The sequence below is a fragment of the Lissotriton vulgaris genome, chromosome 8, assembly GCF_964263255.1.
Source record: "Lissotriton vulgaris chromosome 8, aLisVul1.2, whole genome shotgun sequence".
In the NCBI taxonomy this organism is placed as follows: domain Eukaryota; kingdom Metazoa; phylum Chordata; class Amphibia; order Caudata; family Salamandridae; genus Lissotriton; species Lissotriton vulgaris.
Window position 1 is genome coordinate 154,736,772 of NC_141696.1, and position 17,017 is coordinate 154,753,788.

General features: G+C 43.4%; 22 non-coding genes across 22 annotated transcripts; all 22 read right to left on the reverse strand.

Moving 5' to 3' along the window:
- Window positions 1-1,012: 1,012 nt before the first annotated feature.
- Window positions 1,013-1,095, reverse strand: TRNAL-AAG (transfer RNA leucine (anticodon AAG)). The gene has a single exon. It is a non-coding gene; the product is annotated as a tRNA-Leu (tRNA).
- Window positions 1,096-2,001: 906 nt separating this feature from the next.
- TRNAL-UAG (transfer RNA leucine (anticodon UAG)) lies at window positions 2,002-2,084 on the reverse strand. The gene has a single exon. It is a non-coding gene; the product is annotated as a tRNA-Leu (tRNA).
- A 1,025-nt stretch (window positions 2,085-3,109) lies between these two features.
- Window positions 3,110-3,192, reverse strand: TRNAL-AAG (transfer RNA leucine (anticodon AAG)). Its single transcript has one exon. It is a non-coding gene; the product is annotated as a tRNA-Leu (tRNA).
- A 191-nt stretch (window positions 3,193-3,383) lies between these two features.
- TRNAL-CAG (transfer RNA leucine (anticodon CAG)) lies at window positions 3,384-3,466 on the reverse strand. The gene has a single exon. It is a non-coding gene; the product is annotated as a tRNA-Leu (tRNA).
- Window positions 3,467-4,098: 632 nt separating this feature from the next.
- TRNAL-UAG (transfer RNA leucine (anticodon UAG)) lies at window positions 4,099-4,181 on the reverse strand. The gene has a single exon. It is a non-coding gene; the product is annotated as a tRNA-Leu (tRNA).
- Window positions 4,182-5,206: 1,025 nt separating this feature from the next.
- Window positions 5,207-5,289, reverse strand: TRNAL-AAG (transfer RNA leucine (anticodon AAG)). The gene has a single exon. It is a non-coding gene; the product is annotated as a tRNA-Leu (tRNA).
- Window positions 5,290-5,480: 191 nt separating this feature from the next.
- Window positions 5,481-5,563, reverse strand: TRNAL-CAG (transfer RNA leucine (anticodon CAG)). Its single transcript has one exon. It is a non-coding gene; the product is annotated as a tRNA-Leu (tRNA).
- A 632-nt stretch (window positions 5,564-6,195) lies between these two features.
- TRNAL-UAG (transfer RNA leucine (anticodon UAG)) lies at window positions 6,196-6,278 on the reverse strand. Its single transcript has one exon. It is a non-coding gene; the product is annotated as a tRNA-Leu (tRNA).
- A 1,024-nt stretch (window positions 6,279-7,302) lies between these two features.
- On the reverse strand, window positions 7,303-7,385 carry TRNAL-AAG (transfer RNA leucine (anticodon AAG)). The gene has a single exon. It is a non-coding gene; the product is annotated as a tRNA-Leu (tRNA).
- Window positions 7,386-7,576: 191 nt separating this feature from the next.
- Window positions 7,577-7,659, reverse strand: TRNAL-CAG (transfer RNA leucine (anticodon CAG)). The gene has a single exon. It is a non-coding gene; the product is annotated as a tRNA-Leu (tRNA).
- A 632-nt stretch (window positions 7,660-8,291) lies between these two features.
- On the reverse strand, window positions 8,292-8,374 carry TRNAL-UAG (transfer RNA leucine (anticodon UAG)). The gene has a single exon. It is a non-coding gene; the product is annotated as a tRNA-Leu (tRNA).
- Window positions 8,375-9,399: 1,025 nt separating this feature from the next.
- On the reverse strand, window positions 9,400-9,482 carry TRNAL-AAG (transfer RNA leucine (anticodon AAG)). The gene has a single exon. It is a non-coding gene; the product is annotated as a tRNA-Leu (tRNA).
- Window positions 9,483-10,388: 906 nt separating this feature from the next.
- TRNAL-UAG (transfer RNA leucine (anticodon UAG)) lies at window positions 10,389-10,471 on the reverse strand. Its single transcript has one exon. It is a non-coding gene; the product is annotated as a tRNA-Leu (tRNA).
- Window positions 10,472-11,495: 1,024 nt separating this feature from the next.
- Window positions 11,496-11,578, reverse strand: TRNAL-AAG (transfer RNA leucine (anticodon AAG)). Its single transcript has one exon. It is a non-coding gene; the product is annotated as a tRNA-Leu (tRNA).
- A 191-nt stretch (window positions 11,579-11,769) lies between these two features.
- On the reverse strand, window positions 11,770-11,852 carry TRNAL-CAG (transfer RNA leucine (anticodon CAG)). The gene has a single exon. It is a non-coding gene; the product is annotated as a tRNA-Leu (tRNA).
- Window positions 11,853-12,484: 632 nt separating this feature from the next.
- On the reverse strand, window positions 12,485-12,567 carry TRNAL-UAG (transfer RNA leucine (anticodon UAG)). Its single transcript has one exon. It is a non-coding gene; the product is annotated as a tRNA-Leu (tRNA).
- A 1,024-nt stretch (window positions 12,568-13,591) lies between these two features.
- TRNAL-AAG (transfer RNA leucine (anticodon AAG)) lies at window positions 13,592-13,674 on the reverse strand. Its single transcript has one exon. It is a non-coding gene; the product is annotated as a tRNA-Leu (tRNA).
- A 191-nt stretch (window positions 13,675-13,865) lies between these two features.
- TRNAL-CAG (transfer RNA leucine (anticodon CAG)) lies at window positions 13,866-13,948 on the reverse strand. Its single transcript has one exon. It is a non-coding gene; the product is annotated as a tRNA-Leu (tRNA).
- Window positions 13,949-14,580: 632 nt separating this feature from the next.
- Window positions 14,581-14,663, reverse strand: TRNAL-UAG (transfer RNA leucine (anticodon UAG)). Its single transcript has one exon. It is a non-coding gene; the product is annotated as a tRNA-Leu (tRNA).
- Window positions 14,664-15,687: 1,024 nt separating this feature from the next.
- Window positions 15,688-15,770, reverse strand: TRNAL-AAG (transfer RNA leucine (anticodon AAG)). The gene has a single exon. It is a non-coding gene; the product is annotated as a tRNA-Leu (tRNA).
- A 191-nt stretch (window positions 15,771-15,961) lies between these two features.
- On the reverse strand, window positions 15,962-16,044 carry TRNAL-CAG (transfer RNA leucine (anticodon CAG)). Its single transcript has one exon. It is a non-coding gene; the product is annotated as a tRNA-Leu (tRNA).
- A 632-nt stretch (window positions 16,045-16,676) lies between these two features.
- Window positions 16,677-16,759, reverse strand: TRNAL-UAG (transfer RNA leucine (anticodon UAG)). The gene has a single exon. It is a non-coding gene; the product is annotated as a tRNA-Leu (tRNA).
- Window positions 16,760-17,017: the final 258 nt, after the last annotated feature.

Genomic DNA, 17,017 nt, shown 5'->3' on the forward strand with positions numbered 1-17,017 from the left:
TAAGAAATGTATAAAAGTCACTCATAAATTTCTGCCTCCATGCAAGCCTGAAATAATTTAAACCTTCAAACACAAGGTGCAACTTTATGCACAGGACAATAAACACAGACGATCACATGTGAAAGCATTTCATTTCACAGGTGTACAATTTTTATGCTTTTAAAATACCTCATACCTCTCACCAGCTATTTAGGGTCCTGTATCCTACTCACAAAATGACCTTGCCTGCGACCTCTCTCTCTACACAAACAACTACTGCACAGGAAGTAGGAAGGCAGAATGTGGGGCATATTATGCAAATGTATGCTGTCATTGTGCCTTGCAGATTCATGCAGGATTTCTAGATCCTTGCTGGATACAAGAGAGCAGACCTTGTTTCAGATCAACTGTCCCTAGCAGGGAACGTCTGAGCACATGCAGTCTTTTGCTCTCTAGCCCCTGGCCTGGGACTTACCCTCACTGGCTGAGGCGTGAATTTCTGCATACCAACGTTGCATAGATGGTACGTTTGTGGTTGGTTTGGGATGGGTGGGAGGTCAAAAGCATGGAAAAGTATGTCGCCTTCACTTCTAGTCTCCTCTTCTAGGCCTACCTGCCGTTCACTCACTCTGTCTTTGTTTCATTCTCTCCTTCCTCAACACCCCTTCTCACTCACTCGCTCTATCACTTGTGCTCTTTCCCCTTGCTCTGCATTTCATTGTGGAAACATCTCTTGAATGGAGCATTAGAAAATGAGGTTACATAAAATTAACAATCTACTTATTGGAAACCAAAAATATCACAAGACTGAATGTAACCCATTTCATTAATAAAAGGGACTTTTTAAGCACCCCCCAAAAAACACATAAAACACCACGAGTGCTAGAAGAATATTATACGAGCTTGAAGACAGAATTGGGCAAATTAATTTGCAGTTGAAACTGAAGTTTGTTACTTATTCAGATATTATATGCACTGCCAATTTTTAGCTGAGATTCTAAAAGAACTCAGAGACAAAATGGACTTAAAGTTTTGTCAGAAGTGGGATTTGAACCCACGCCTCCAGGAGAGACTGCGGCCTTAACGCAGCGCCTTAGACCACTCGGCCATCCTGACCACATTTGCTTGATCATCTACAGAGAGGGAAAGATATTGTGAACCAAAAAAAGCACACATCTTAGGTCATGAGTGGCTAGAGCAAGAAAAAAACTCACTGCACTTTTCCAAGTAGACAACCATATAAGCCCATGTGAGGGAAATGATCAGATTTTTTCTCTCTCAAGAAAAAAGTAGAGTAAACACACAATTGTCAGAAGTGGGATTTGATCCCACGCCTCCAGAAGAGACTGCGACCTGAACGCAGCACCTTAGACCACTCGGCCATCCTGACTTGCATTTGTGGAACCTTCCACAGGCCAGACAGCCATGCAAGTGGGGTACCGAAAAGGCATGCCCTCAATTTATTTATCCTATTATAAGTACTTCCAACAGATCTTTGAACAATCCATAGAGAGCAGTACCTATGAAGAACTCTTTAGACCTTTAAGGCGTACAAAGAGAAAGTGCTATTAACCAGCCACTTGAACGGAACAAAGCTGCTTTGAAATTGAGTCAACAGCCACCTCTTGGCTAGCTAAAGCAAATTCAACAAGGAATTTCAATGTCACAACATAAGGTGAAATACGCAAATCTAAGCAGCCCCTGATCACAGCCCTGAGGAAATTGCCGTAAGTGTGCTGGAGTCCAACTGTCTACCAGATGCTAGGCATTCTTCCATATTTGCATGGCCTGTCTGGCCAGGGCATACAAGAGCATGACTCTTCCAGATGAGCTCTTACATGGGTCCTATGCTCATATAGTAAGGACTGCACTTTGTCAGCAAGACTTTATACAACCGAAATATATGAGAAACCCCAGCTCTCTTGACTAGATGAGGACGGAATCACATCCCAGGTGAAGACCAACAGATGCAACTTCCATCAGATGTTAACCTGAAAAAGGAGATTACATCTCCAAAAGTCATGTCAGAAGTGGGATTCGAACCCACGCCTCCAGAGGAGACTGCGGCCTAAACACAGCGCCTTAGACCACTCGGCCATCCTGACAGTGCAGAGTCTTAAGAAATGTATAAAAGTCACTCAGAAATTTCTGCCTCCATACAAGCCTGAAATAATTTAAACCTTCAAACACAAGGTGCAACTTTATGCACAGGACAATAAACACAGAAGATCACATGTGAAAGCATTTCATTTCACAGGTGTACAATTTTTATGCTTTTAAAATACCTCATACCTCTCACCAGCTATTTAGGGTCCTGTATCCTACTCACAAAATTACCTTGCCTGCGACCTCTCTCTCTACACAAACAACTACTGCACAGGAAGTAGGAAGGCAGAAGGTGGGGCATATTATGCAAATGTATGCTGTCATTGTGCCTTGCAGATTCATGCAGGATTTCTAGATCCTTGCTGGATACAAGAGAGCAGACCTTGTTTCAGATCAACTGTCCCTAGCAGGGAACGTCTGAGCACATGCAGTCTTTTGCTCTCTAGCCCCTGGCCTGGGACTTACCCTCACTGGCTGAGGCGTGAATTTCTGCATACCAACGTTGCATAGATGGTATGTTTGTGGTCGGTTTGGGATGGGTGGGAGGTCAAAAGCAGGGAAAAGTATGTCGCCTTCACTTCTAGTCTCCTCTTCTAGGCCTACCTGCCGTTCACTCACTCTGTCTTTGTTTCATTCTCTCCTTCCTCAACACCCCTTCTCACTCACTCGCTCTATCACTTGTGCTCTTTCCCCTTGCTCTGCATTTCATAGTGGAAACATCTCTTGAATGGAGCATTAGAAAATGAGGTTACATAAAATTAACAATCTACATATTGGAAACCAAAAATATCACAAGACTGAATGTAACCCATTTCATTATTTAAAAGGGACTTTTTAAGCACCCCCCAAAAAACACATAAAACACCACGAGTGCTAGAAGAATATTATACGAGCTTGAAGACAGAATTGGGCAAATTAATTTGCAGTTGAAACTGAAGTTTGTTACTTATTCAGATATTATATGCACTGCCAATTTTTAGCTGAGATTCTAAAAGAACTCAGAGACAAAATGGACTTAAAGTTTTGTCAGAAGTGGGATTCGAACCCACTCCTCCAGGAGAGACTGCGGCCTTAACGCAGCGCCTTAGACCACTCGGCCATCCTGACCACATTTGCTTGATCATCTACAGAGAGGGAAAGATATTGTGAACCAAAAAAAGCACACATCTTAGGTCATGAGTGGCTAGAGCAAGAAAAAAACTCACTGCACTTTTCCAAGTAGACAACCATATAAGCCCATGTGAGGGAAATGATCAGATTTTTTCTCTCTCAAGAAAAAAGTAGAGTAAACACACAATTGTCAGAAGTGGGATTTGAACCCACGCCTCCAGAAGAGACTGCGACCTGAACGCAGCGCCTTAGACCACTCGGCCATCCTGACTTGCATTTGTGGAACCTTCCACAGGCCAGACAGCCATGCAAGTGGGGTACCGAAAAGGCATGCCCTCAATTTATTTATCCTATTATAAGTACTTCCAACAGATCTTTGAACAATCCATAGAGAGCAGTACCTATGAAGAACTCTTTAGACCTTTAAGGCGTACAAAGAGAAAGTGCTATTAACCAGCCACTTGAACGGAACAAAGCTGCTTTGAAATTGAGTCAACAGCCACCTCTTGGCTAGCTAAAGCAAATTCAACAAGGAATTTCAATGTCACAACATAAGGTGAAATACGCAAATCTAAGCAGCCCCTGATCACAGCCCTGAGGAAATTGCCGTAAGTGTGCTGGAGTCCAACTGTCTACCAGATGCTAGGCATTCTTCCATATTTGCATGGCCTGTCTGGCCAGGGCATACAAGAGCATGACTCTTCCAGATGAGCTCTTACATGGGTCCTATGCTCATATAGTAAGGACTGCACTTTGTCAGCAAGACTTTATACAACCGAAATATATGAGAAACCCCAGCTCTCTTGACTAGATGAGGACGGAATCACATCCCAGGTGAAGACCAACAGATGCAACTTCCATCAGATGTTAACCTGAAAAAGGAGATTACATCTCCAAAAGTCATGTCAGAAGTGGGATTCGAACCCACTCCTCCAGAGGAGACTGCGGCCTAAACACAGCGCCTTAGACCACTCGGCCATCCTGACAGTGCAGAGTCTTAAGAAATGTATAAAAGTCACTCAGAAATTTCTGCCTCCATGCAAGCCTGAAATAATTTAAACCTTCAAACACAAGGTGCAACTTTATGCACAGGACAATAAACACAGAAGATCACATGTGAAAGCATTTCATTTCACAGGTGTACAATTTTTATGCTTTTAAAATACCTCATACCTCTCACCAGCTATTTAGGGTCCTGTATCCTACTCACAAAATTACCTTGCCTGCGACCTCTCTCTCTACACAAACAACTACTGCACAGGAAGTAGGAAGGCAGAAGGTGGGGCATATTATGCAAATGTATGCTGTCATTGTGCCTTGCAGATTCATGCAGGATTTCTAGATCCTTGCTGGATACAAGAGAGCAGACCTTGTTTCAGATCAACTGTCCCTAGCAGGGAACGTCTGAGCACATGCAGTCTTTTGCTCTCTAGCCCCTGGCCTGGGACTTACCCTCACTGGCTGAGGCGTGAATTTCTGCATACCAACGTTGCATAGATGGTACGTTTGTGGTCGGTTTGGGATGGGTGGGAGGTCAAAAGCAGGGAAAAGTATGTCGCCTTCACTTCTAGTCTCCTCTTCTAGGCCTACCTGCCGTTCACTCACTCTGTCTTTGTTTCATTCTCTCCTTCCTCAACACCCCTTCTCACTCACTCGCTCTATCACTTGTGCTCTTTCCCCTTGCTCTGCATTTCATAGTGGAAACATCTCTTGAATGGAGCATTAGATAATGAGGTTACATAAAATTAACAATCTACTTATTGGAAACCAAAAATATCACAAGACTGAATGTAACCCATTTCATTATTTAAAAGGGACTTTTTAAGCACCCCCCAAAAAACACATAAAACACCACGAGTGCTAGAAGAATATTATACGAGCTTGAAGACAGAATTGGGCAAATTAATTTGCAGTCGAAACTGAAGTTTGTTACTTATTCAGATATTATATGCACTGCCAATTTTTAGCTGAGATTCTAAAAGAACTCAGAGACAAAATGGACTTAAAGTTTTGTCAGAAGTGGGATTCGAACCCACGCCTCCAGGAGAGTCTGCGGCCTTAACGCAGCGCCTTAGACCACTCGGCCATCCTGACCACATTTGCTTGATCATCTACAGAGAGGGAAAGATATTGTGAACCAAAAAAAGCACACAACTTAGGTCATGAGTGGCTAGAGCAAGAAAAAAAATCACTGCACTTTTCCAAGTAGACAACCATATAAGCCCATGTGAGGGAAATGATCTGATTTTTTCTCTCCCAAGAAAAAAGTAGAGTAAACACACAATTGTCAGAAGTGGGATTTGAACCCACACCTCCAGAAGAGACTGCGACCTGAACGCAGCGCCTTAGACCACTCGGCCATCCTGACTTGCATGTGTGGAACCTTCCACAGGCCAGACAGCCATGCAAGTGGGGTACCGAAAAGGCATGCCCTCAATTTATTTATCCTATTATAAGTACTTCCAACAGATCTTTGAACAATCCATAGAGAGCAGTACCTATGAAGAACTCTTTAGACCTTTAAGGCGTACAAAGAGAAAGTGCTATTAACCAGCCACTTGAAAGGCCCAAAGCTGCTTTGAAATTGAGTCAACAGCCACCTCTTGGCTAGCTAAAGCAAATTCAACAAGGAATTTCAATGTCACAACATAGGGTGGAATACGCAAATCTAAGCAGCCCCTGATCACAGCCCTGAGGAAATTGCCGTAAGTGTGCTGGAGTCCAACTGTCTACCAGATGCTAGGCATTCTTCCATATTTGCATGGCCTGTCTGGCCAGGGCATACAAGAGCATGACTCTTCCAGATGAGCTCTTACATGGGTCCTATGCTCATATAGTAAGGTCTGCACTTTGTCAGCAAGACTTTATAGAACCGAAATATATGAGAAACCCCAGCTCTCTTGACTAGATGAGGACGGAATCACATCCCAGGTGAAGACCAACAGATGCAACTTCCATCAGATGTTAACCTGAAAAAGGAGATTACATCTCCAAAAGTCATGTCAGAAGTGGGATTCGAACCCACGCCTCCAGAGAAGACTGCGGCCTAAACACAGCGCCTTAGACCACTCGGCCATCCTGACAGTGCAGAGTCTTAAGAAATGTACAAAAGTCACTCAGAAATTTCTACCTCCATGCAAGCCTGAAATAATTTAAACCTTCAAACACAAGGTGCAACTTTATGCACAGGACAATAAACACAGAAGATCACATGTGAAAGCATTTCAATTCACAGGTGTACAATTTTTATGCTTTCAGAATACCTCATACCTCTCACCAGCTATTTAGGGTCCTGTATCCTACTCACAAAATTACCTTGCCTGCGACCTCTCTCTCTACACAAACAACTACTGCACAGGAAGTAGGAAGGCAGAAGGTGGGGCATATTATGCAAATGTATGCTGTCATTGTGCCTTGCAGATTCATGCAGGATTTCTAGATCCTTGCTGGATACAAGAGAGCAGACCTTGTTTCAGATCAACTGTCCCTAGCAGGGAACGTCTGAGCACATGCAGTCTTTTGCTCTCTAGCCCCTGGCCTGGGACTTACCCTCACTGGCTGAGGCGTGAATTTCTGCATACCAACGTTGCATAGATGGTACGTTTGTGGTCGGTTTGGGATGGGTGGGAGGTCAAAAGCATGGAAAAGTATGTCGCCTTCACTTCTAGTCTCCTCTTCTAGGCCTACCTGCCGTTCACTCACTCTGTCTTTGTTTCATTCTCTCCTTCCTCAACACCCCTTCTCACTCACTCGCTCTATCACTTGTGCTCTTTCCCCTTGCTCTGCATTTCATAGTGGAAACATCTCTTGAATGGAGCATTAGAAAATGAGGTTACATAAAATTAACAATCTACTTATTGGAAACCAAAAATATCACAAGACTGAATGTAACCCATTTCATTAATAAAAGGGACTTTTTAAGCACCCCCCAAAAAACACATAAAACACCACGAGTGCTAGAAGAATATTATACGAGCTTGAAGACAGAATTGGGCAAATTAATTTGCAGTTGAAACTGAAGTTTGTTACTTATTCAGATATTATATGCACTGCCAATTTTTAGCTGAGATTCTAAAAGAACTCAGAGACAAAATGGACTTAAAGTTTTGTCAGAAGTGGGATTTGAACCCACGCCTCCAGGAGAGACTGCGGCCTTAACGCAGCGCCTTAGACCACTCGGCCATCCTGACCACATTTGCTTGGTCATCTACAGAGAGGGAAAGATATTGTGAACCAAAAAAAGCACACAACTTAGGTCATGAGTGGCTAGAGCAAGAAAAAAACTCACTGCACTTTTCCAAGTAGACAACCATATAAGCCCATGTGAGGAAAATGATCTGATTTTTTCTCTCCCAAGAAAAAAGTAGAGTAAACACACAATTGTCAGAAGTGGGATTTGAACCCACGCCTCCAGAAGAGACTGCGACCTGAACGCAGTGCCTTAGACCACTCGGCCATCCTGACTTGCATTTGTGGACCCTTCCACAGGCCAGACAGCCATGCAAGTGGGGTACCGAAAAGGCATGCCCTCAATTTATTTATCCTATTATAAGTACTTCCAACAGATCTTTGAACAATCCATAGAGAGCAGTACCTATGAAGAACTCTTTAGACCTTTAAGGCGTACAAAGAGAAAGTGCTATTAACCAGCCACTTGAAAGGCCCAAAGCTGCTTTGAAATTGAGTCAACAGCCACCTCTTGGCTAGCTAAAGCAAATTCAACAAGGAATTTCAATGTCAAAACATAGGGTGGAATACGCAAATCTAAGCAGCCCATGATCACAGCCCTGAGGAAATTGCCGTAAGTGTGCTGGAGTCCAACTGTCTACCAGATGCTAGGCATTCTTCCATATTTGCATGGCCTGTCTGGCCAGGGCATACAAGAGCATGACTCTTCCAGATGAGCTCTTACATGGGTCCTATGCTCATATAGTAAGGACTGCACTTTGTCAGCAAGACTTTATACAACCGAAATATATGAGAAACCCCAGCTCTCTTGACTAGATGAGGACGGAATCACATCCCAGGTGAAGACCAACAGATGCAACTTCCATCAGATGTTAACCTGAAAAAGGAGATTACATCTCCAAAAGTCATGTCAGAAGTGGGATTCGAACCCACGCCTCCAGAGGAGACTGCGGCCTAAACACAGCGCCTTAGACCACTCGGCCATCCTGACAGTGCAGAGTCTTAAGAAATGTATAAAAGTCACTCAGAAATTTCTGCCTCCATACAAGCCTGAAATAATTTAAACCTTCAAACACAAGGTGCAACTTTATGCACAGGACAATAAACACAGAAGATCACATGTGAAAGCATTTCATTTCACAGGTGTACAATTTTTATGCTTTTAAAATACCTCATACCTCTCACCAGCTATTTAGGGTCCTGTATCCTACTCACAAAATTACCTTGCCTGCGACCTCTCTCTCTACACAAACAACTACTGCACAGGAAGTAGGAAGGCAGAAGGTGGGGCATATTATGCAAATGTATGCTGTCATTGTGCCTTGCAGATTCATGCAGGATTTCTAGATCCTTGCTGGATACAAGAGAGCAGACCTTGTTTCAGATCAACTGTCCCTAGCAGGGAACGTCTGAGCACATGCAGTCTTTTGCTCTCTAGCCCCTGGCCTGGGACTTACCCTCACTGGCTGAGGCGTGAATTTCTGCATACCAACGTTGCATAGATGGTACGTTTGTGGTCGGTTTGGGATGGGTGGGAGGTCAAAAGCAGGGAAAAGTATGTCGCCTTCACTTCTAGTCTCCTCTTCTAGGCCTACCTGCCGTTCACTCACTCTGTCTTTGTTTCATTCTCTCCTTCCTCAACACCCCTTCTCACTCACTCGCTCTATCACTTGTGCTCTTTCCCCTTGCTCTGCATTTCATAGTGGAAACATCTCTTGAATGGAGCATTAGATAATGAGGTTACATAAAATTAACAATCTACTTATTGGAAACCAAAAATATCACAAGACTGAATGTAACCCATTTCATTATTTAAAAGGGACTTTTTAAGCACCCCCCAAAAAACACATAAAACACCACGAGTGCTAGAAGAATATTATACGAGCTTGAAGACAGAATTGGGCAAATTAATTTGCAGTCGAAACTGAAGTTTGTTACTTATTCAGATATTATATGCACTGCCAATTTTTAGCTGAGATTCTAAAAGAACTCAGAGACAAAATGGACTTAAAGTTTTGTCAGAAGTGGGATTCGAACCCACGCCTCCAGGAGAGTCTGCGGCCTTAACGCAGCGCTTTAGACCACTCGGCCATCCTGACCACATTTGCTTGATCATCTACAGAGAGGGAAAGATATTGTGAACCAAAAAAAGCACACAACTTAGGTCATGAGTGGCTAGAGCAAGAAAAAAAATCACTGCACTTTTCCAAGTAGACAACCATATAAGCCCATGTGAGGGAAATGATCTGATTTTTTCTCTCCCAAGAAAAAAGTAGAGTAAACACACAATTGTCAGAAGTGGGATTTGAACCCACACCTCCAGAAGAGACTGCGACCTGAACGCAGCGCCTTAGACCACTCGGCCATCCTGATTTGCATTTGTGGAACCTTCCACAGGCCAGACAGCCATGCAAGTGGGGTACCGAAAAGGCATGCCCTCAATTTATTTATCCTATTATAAGTACTTCCAACAGATCTTTGAACAATCCATAGAGAGCAGTACCTATGAAGAACTCTTTAGACCTTTAAGGCGTACAAAGAGAAAGTGCTATTAACCAGCCACTTGAAAGGCCCAAAGCTGCTTTGAAATTGAGTCAACAGCCACCTCTTGGCTAGCTAAAGCAAATTCAACAAGGAATTTCAATGTCAAAACATAGGGTGGAATACGCAAATCTAAGCAGCCCATGATCACAGCCCTGAGGAAATTGCCGTAAGTGTGCTGGAGTCCAACTGTCTACCAGATGCTAGGCATTCTTCCATATTTGCATGGCCTGTCTGGCCAGGGCATACAAGAGCATGACTCTTCCAGATGAGCTCTTACATGGGTCCTATGCTCATATAGTAAGGACTGCACTTTGTCAGCAAGACTTTATACAACCGAAATATATGAGAAACCCCAGCTCTCTTGACTAGATGAGGACGGAATCACATCCCAGGTGAAGACCAACAGATGCAACTTCCATCAGATGTTAACCTGAAAAAGCAGATTACATCTCCAAAAGTCATGTCAGAAGTGGGAATCGAACCCACGCCTCCAGAGGAGACTGCAGCCTAAACACAGCGCCTTAGACCACTCGGCCATCCTGACAGTGCAGAGTCTTAAGAAATGTATAAAAGTCACTCAGAAATTTTTGCCTCCATGCAAGCCTGAAATAATTTAAACCTTCAAACACAAGGTGCAACTTTATGCACAGGACAATAAACACAGAAGATCACATGTGAAAGCATTTCATTTCACAGGTGTACAATTTTTATGCTTTTAAAATACCTCATACCTCTCACCAGCTATTTAGGGTCCTGTATCCGACTCACAAAATTACCTTGCCTGCGACCTCTCTCTCTACACAAACAACTACTGCACAGGAAGTAGGAAGGCAGAATATGGGGCATATTATGCAAATGTATGCTGTCATTGTGCCTTGCAGATTCATGCAGGATTTCTAGATCCTTGCTGGATACAAGAGAGCAGACCTTGTTTCAGATCAACTGTCCCTAGCAGGGAACGTCTGAGCACATGCAGTCTTTTGCTCTCTAGCCCCTGGCCTGGGACTTACCCTCACTGGCTGAGGCGTGAATTTCTGCATACCAACGTTGCATAGATGGTACGTTTGTGGTTGGTTTGGGATGGGTGGGAGGTCAAAAGCATGGAAAAGTATGTCGCCTTCACTTCTAGTCTCCTCTTCTAGGCCTACCTGCCGTTCACTCACTCTGTCTTTGTTTCATTCTCTCCTTCCTCAACACCCCTTCTCACTCACTCGCTCTATCACTTGTGCTCTTTCCCCTTGCTCTGCATTTCATTGTGGAAACATCTCTTGAATGGAGCATTAGAAAATGAGGTTACATAAAATTAACAATCTACTTATTGGAAACCAAAAATATCACAAGACTGAATGTAACCCATTTCATTAATAAAAGGGACTTTTTAAGCACCCCCCAAAAAACACATAAAACACCACGAGTGCTAGAAGAATATTATACGAGCTTGAAGACAGAATTGGGCAAATTAATTTGCAGTTGAAACTGAAGTTTGTTACTTATTCAGATATTATATGCACTGCCAATTTTTAGCTGAGATTCTAAAAGAACTCAGAGACAAAATGGACTTAAAGTTTTGTCAGAAGTGGGATTTGAACCCACGCCTCCAGGAGAGACTGCGGCCTTAACGCAGCGCCTTAGACCACTCGGCCATCCTGACCACATTTGCTTGATCATCTACAGAGAGGGAAAGATATTGTGAACCAAAAAAAGCACACATCTTAGGTCATGAGTGGCTAGAGCAAGAAAAAAACTCACTGCACTTTTCCAAGTAGACAACCATATAAGCCCATGTGAGGGAAATGATCAGATTTTTTCTCTCTCAAGAAAAAAGTAGAGTAAACACACAATTGTCAGAAGTGGGATTTGATCCCACGCCTCCAGAAGAGACTGCGACCTGAACGCAGCGCCTTAGACCACTCGGCCATCCTGACTTGCATTTGTGGAACCTTCCACAGGCCAGACAGCCATGCAAGTGGGGTACCGAAAAGGCATGCCCTCAATTTATTTATCCTATTATAAGTACTTCCAACAGATCTTTGAACAATCCATAGAGAGCAGTACCTATGAAGAACTCTTTAGACCTTTAAGGCGCACAAAGAGAAAGTGCTATTAACCAGCCACTTGAACGGAACAAAGCTGCTTTGAAATTGAGTCAACAGCCACCTCTTGGCTAGCTAAAGCAAATTCAACAAGGAATTTCAATGTCACAACATAAGGTGAAATACGCAAATCTAAGCAGCCCCTGATCACAGCCCTGAGGAAATTGCCGTAAGTGTGCTGGAGTCCAACTGTCTACCAGATGCTAGGCATTCTTCCATATTTGCATGGCCTGTCTGGCCAGGGCATACAAGAGCATGACTCTTCCAGATGAGCTCTTACATGGGTCCTATGCTCATATAGTAAGGACTGCACTTTGTCAGCAAGACTTTATACAACCGAAATATATGAGAAACCCCAGCTCTCTTGACTAGATGAGGACGGAATCACATCCCAGGTGAAGACCAACAGATGCAACTTCCATCAGATGTTAACCTGAAAAAGGAGATTACATCTCCAAAAGTCATGTCAGAAGTGGGATTCGAACCCACGCCTCCAGAGGAGACTGCAGCCTAAACACAGCGCCTTAGACCACTCGGCCATCCTGACAGTGCAGAGTCTTAAGAAATGTATAAAAGTCACTCAGAAATTTCTGCCTCCATGCAAGCCTGAAATAATTTAAACCTTCAAACACAAGGTGCAACTTTATGCACAGGACAATAAACACAGAAGATCACATGTGAAAGCATTTCATTTCACAGGTGTACAATTTTTATGCTTTTAAAATACCTCATACCTCTCACCAGCTATTTAGGGTCCTGTATCCTACTCAGAAAATTACCTTGCCTGCGACCTCTCTCTCTACACAAACAACTACTGCACAGGAAGTAGGAAGGCAGAATGTGGGGCATATTATGCAAATGTATGCTGTCATTGTGCCTTGCAGATTCATGCAGGATTTCTAGATCCTTGCTGGATACAAGAGAGCAGACCTTGTTTCAGATCAACTGTCCCTAGCAGGGAACGTCTGAGCACATGCAGTCTTTTGCTCTCTAGCCCCTGGCCTGGGACTTACCCTCACTGGCTGAGGCGTGAATTTCTGCATACCAACGTTGCATAGATGGTACGTTTGTGGTTGGTTTGGGATGGGTGGGAGGTCAAAAGCATGGAAAAGTATGTCGCCTTCACTTCTAGTCTCCTCTTCTAGGCCTACCTGCCGTTCACTCACTCTGTCTTTGTTTCATTCTCTCCTTCCTCAACACCCCTTCTCACTCACTCGCTCTATCACTTGTGCTCTTTCCCCTTGCTCTGCATTTCATTGTGGAAACATCTCTTGAATGGAGCATTAGAAAATGAGGTTACATAAAATGAACAATCTACTTATTGGAAACCAAAAATATCACAAGACTGAATGTAACCCATTTCATTAATAAAAGGGACTTTTTAAGCACCCCCCAAAAAACACATAAAACACCACGAGTGCTAGAAGAATATTATACGAGCTTGAAGACAGAATTGGGCAAATTAATTTGCAGTTGAAACTGAAGTTTGTTACTTATTCAGATATTATATGCACTGCCAATTTTTAGCTGAGATTCTAAAATAACTCAGAGACAAAATGGACTTAAAGTTTTGTCAGAAGTGGGATTTGAACCCACGCCTCCAGGAGAGACTGCGGCCTTAACGCAGCGCCTTAGACCACTCGGCCATCCTGACCACATTTGCTTGATCATCTACAGAGAGGGAAAGATATTGTGAACCAAAAAAAGCACACATCTTAGGTCATGAGTGGCTAGAGCAAGAAAAAAACTCACTGCACTTTTCCAAGTAGACAACCATATAAGCCCATGTGAGGGAAATGATCAGATTTTTTCTCTCTCAAGAAAAAAGTAGAGTAAACACACAATTGTCAGAAGTGGGATTTGATCCCACGCCTCCAGAAGAGACTGCGACCTGAACGCAGCGCCTTAGACCACTCGGCCATCCTGACTTGCATTTGTGGAACCTTCCACAGGCCAGACAGCCATGCAAGTGGGGTACCGAAAAGGCATGCCCTCAATTTATTTATCCTATTATAAGTACTTCCAACAGATCTTTGAACAATCCATAGAGAGCAGTACCTATGAAGAACTCTTTAGACCTTTAAGGCGTACAAAGAGAAAGTGCTATTAACCAGCCACTTGAAAGGCCCAAAGCTGCTTTGAAATTGAGTCAACAGCCACCTCTTGGCTAGCTAAAGCAAATTCAACAAGGAATTTCAATGTCACAACATAGGGTGGAATACGCAAATCTAAGCAGCCCCTGATCACAGCCCTGAGGAAATTGCCATAAGTGTGCTGGAGTCCAACTGTCTACCAGATGCTAGGCATTCTTCCATATTTGCATGGCCTGTCTGGCCAGGGCATACAAGAGCATGACTCTTCCAGATGAGCTCTTACATGGGTCCTATGCTCATATAGTAAGGACTGCACTTTGTCAGCAAGACTTTATACAACCGAAATATATGAGAAACCCCAGCTCTCTTGACTAGATGAGGACGGAATCACATCCTAGGTGAAGACCAACAGATGCAACTTCCATCAGATGTTAACCTGAAAAAGGAGATTACATCTCCAAAAGTCATGTCAGAAGTGGGATTCGAACCCACACCTCCAGAGGAGACTGCGGCCTAAACACAGCGCCTTAGACCACTCGGCCATCCTGACAGTGCAGAGTCTTAAGAAATGTATAAAAGTCACTCAGAAATTTCTGCCTCCATGCAAGCCTGAAATAATTTAAACCTTCAAACACAAGGTGCAACTTTATGCACAGGACAATAAACACAGAAGATCACATGTGAAACCATTTCATTTCACAGGTGTACAATTTTTATGCTTTTAAAATACCTCATACCTCTCACCAGCTATTTAGGGTCCTGTATCCTACTCACAAAATTACCTTGCCTGAGACCTCTCTCTCTACACAAACAACTACTGCACAGGAAGTAGGAAGGCAGAAGGTGGGGCATATTATGCAAATGTATGCTGTCATTGTGCCTTGCAGATTCATGCAGGATTTCTAGATCCTTGCTGGATACAAGAGAGCAGACCTTGTTTCAGATCAACTGTCCCTAGCAGGGAACGTCTGAGCACATGCAGTCTTTTGCTCTCTAGCCCCTGGCCTGGGACTTACCCTCACTGGCTGAGACGTGAATTTCTGCATACCAACGTTGCATAGATGGTACGTTTGTGGTCAGTTTGGGATGGGTGGGAGGTCAAAAGCAGGGAAAAGTATGTCGCCTTCACTTCTAGTCTCCTCTTCTAGGCCTACCTGCTGTTCACTCACTCTGTCTTTGTTTCATTCTCTCCTTCCTCAACACCCCTTCTCACTCACTCGCTCTATCACTTGTGCTCTTTCCCCTTGCTCTGCATTTCATAGTGGAAACATCTCTTGAATGGAGCATTAGAAAATGAGGTTACATAAAATTAACAATCTACTTATTGGAAACCAAAAATATCACAAGACTGAATGTAACCCATTTCATTAATAAAAGGGACTTTTTAAGCACCCCCCAAAAAACACATAAAACACCACGAGTGCTAGAAGAATATTATACGAGCTTGAAGACAGAATTGGGCAAATTAATTTGCAGTTGAAACTGAAGTTTGTTACTTATTCAGATATTATATGCACTGCCAATTTTTAGCTGAGATTCTAAAAGAACTCAGAGACAAAATGGACTTATAGTTTTGTCAGAAGTGGGATTCGAACCCACGCCTCCAGGAGAGACTGCGGCCTTAACGCAGCGCCTTACACCACTCGGCCATCCTGACCACATTTGCTTGATCATCTACAGAGAGGGAAAGATATTGTGAACCAAAAAAAGCACACAACTTAGGTCCTGAGTGGCTAGAGCAAGAAAAAAACTCACTGCACTTTTCCAAGTAGACAACCATATAAGCCCATGTGAGGGAAATGATCTGATTTTTTCTCTCCCAAGAAAAAAGTAGAGTAAACACACAATTGTCAGAAGTGGGATTTGAACCCACGCCTCCAGAAGAGACTGCGACCTGAACGCAGTGCCTTAGACCACTCGGCCATCCTGACTTGCATTTGTGGATCCTTCCACAGGCCAGACAGCCATGCAAGTGGGGTACCGAAAAGGCATGCCCTCAATTTATTTATCCTATTATAAGTACTTCCAACAGATCTTTGAACAATCCATAGAGAGCAGTACCTATGAAGAACTCTTTAGACCTTTAAGGCGTACAAAGAGAAAGTGCTATTAACCAGCCACTTGAAAGGCCCAAAGCTGCTTTGAAATTGAGTCAACAGCCACCTCTTGGCTAGCTAAAGCAAATTCAACAAGGAATTTCAATGTCACAACATAGGGTGGAATACGCAAATCTAAGCAGCCCCTGATCACAGCCCTGAGGAAATTGCCGTAAGTGTGCTGGAGTCCAACTGTCTACCAGATGCTAGGCATTCTTCCATATTTGCATGGCCTGTCTGGCCAGGGCATACAAGAGCATGACTCTTCCAGATGAGCTCTTACATGGGTCCTATGCTCATATAGTAAGGACTGCACTTTGTCAGCAAGACTTTATAGAACCGAAATATATGAGAAACCCCAGCTCTCTTGACTAGATGAGGACGGAATCACATCCTAGGTGAAGACCAACAGATGCAACTTCCATCAGATGTTAACCTGAAAAAGGAGATTACATCTCCAAAAGTCATGTCAGAAGTGGGATTCGAACCCACACCTCCAGAGGAGACTGCGGCCTAAACACAGCGCCTTAGACCACTCGGCCATCCTGACAGTGCAGAGTCTTAAGAAATGTATAAAAGTCACTCAGAAATTTCTGCCTCCATGCAAGCCTGAAATAATTTAAACCTTCAAACACAAGGTGCAACTTTATGCACAGGACAATAAACACAGAAGATCACATGTGAAAGCATTTCATTTCACAGGTGTACAATTTTTATGCTTTTAGAATACCTCATACCTCTCACCAGCTATTTAGGGTCCTGTATCCTACTCACAAAATTACCTTGCCTGCGACCTCTCTCTCTACAC